This window comes from Eschrichtius robustus, chromosome 9 (assembly GCF_028021215.1).
Source record: "Eschrichtius robustus isolate mEscRob2 chromosome 9, mEscRob2.pri, whole genome shotgun sequence".
NCBI lineage: Eukaryota > Metazoa > Chordata > Mammalia > Artiodactyla > Eschrichtiidae > Eschrichtius > Eschrichtius robustus.
The window spans coordinates 118,910,103-118,911,896 of NC_090832.1; positions in this window are offsets into that span (position 1 = coordinate 118,910,103).

The following is a 1,794-nucleotide window of genomic DNA, read 5'->3' on the forward strand; positions in this document are numbered from 1 at the left end:
CTCGACCAAGAAACTATGGGAAGGTGGAGAGTAAAGAGACTTTACAGGGTGCTAACATCCTGCCTGTAGCCCATAGGCTAATGAATGAATTGCAGCAGGATTCCCAACAGTCCCACCAATATTTCAAGCTCCAATGTGCTGGCAGAAAAAAATAACTACTGATCTATGGAGCCCCAAAAGCCTAAAAGAAGAGGATCAAACTAACAGTTTGAACACACACTATAGAACTGCTAGAAGAGACAGGTGATTATCTGAATAAAAATTAATCATGAATGCTTAAGGAGAACAAAATGGAATAACACAAACACAAACAAAAACAATTTCTAGAAATTAAAATCATTTTCAAACTAAGACAAATCAGTAGATAATAAAGGAGAGTTTGACCACCAAATGCTCGGATCAGCAGCTTAATTTTAAGAAATATCTTAAAGCACAAGAATGAAAGAAGTAGAAGTCATGTGGGAAAAGGCGAAAGAGTGGTAGAAGATCTAGCAAACACATCATGCGTGTTTGGGGAGAAAAAAGTGGACCAGATACATGAAAGAAAAATATTCCCGGGGCTGAAAAAAGATCTGAATCTGCACACTGAGATTCAAATGGTTTTCATGAAAAAAATTCACGTCTAGGCACGTTCTGATGGATAAGAAAAATACATCAAAATCTAGATAGGAAGAAAAAGTTACCTATCAGTGCTTATTTCACTCTCAACCTGTGAACAGAAAACTGAAGTGTTGTCAATGTTGAGAACAAACTGAATCCCATCCCAAAATGATCCACAAAGTTGTTCCTGCCGTAGTTGTTGGACAATATATTTAAAAGAAGGAGACCCATCCTGCGGGCAAGTGGCCCTGTTTGCTCAGCAAAATGGTGTCATAATACAAAGGGTCTGTGCTAGATGGAAAGAGACTTAAGGGGCATAACTACCCAAAGCAAACTGTGGGTGTGAATCGGACACTCTTTTGGACACACCAACCACAGAGGTCATCCTGGAGTCAACTGGAGAAATTTCAATAAACTTTGGGTTATCACATGAAAGAGAAATGCACTGAAATAGTAAAATGGAGATGGTTAACTGAAAAAAGCAGGTTACGAAGCAACAAACCACACACACCACACACACATATATGCATGTATTTTTATATGTATGTACATACACAAAACATACAAATGTGTTTACATATACATAACAACTATATATATATATGAAAAACCACATATGTATATTATATATGTTCTATATAGATATGAGACCTGAAATGATGTACATTAGAGTTTAAAATGATGAGCTATGGTTGGTGGCAATATGATGTTTATTCACCTGATTTTCTAATTTTTAACAATGCAAAATACTGCTACCATTAAATTTATATCTATATACTTATATCTAAATTTATAAGAGAAGGAAGAGGAAGGGAGAGGAGGAAGATGAGGGGCAATAGGAGAGGAAGGGTGAGAAGAGGAGAAGAGAAATGGGAGGAAGAGGAGAAGCAGGAAGGGAAATTGTGAAAGAAAATCCAAAGGCCTCCAGCTAGAAGGAGGGTGCAGATTCAAGGACAAAGGACACCCACATTGCAGGATCGTTGTGGAGTGTCTGGTGCACAGCACAGATACAGATGCAGAGTATGGAAGGGTGTTGCTTGTTGCAAATCACCCCAAACTACCATCGGAGGAAGATCTAACCCTGACCATTTATGTTTAGTTTTTCACACATCAAAATGTGGCATAAAAGGTTTCAGAAAGACAGAACTAGATTCCATGTTGAAAACAGAATCCCAAAACATAAATTAATTATTG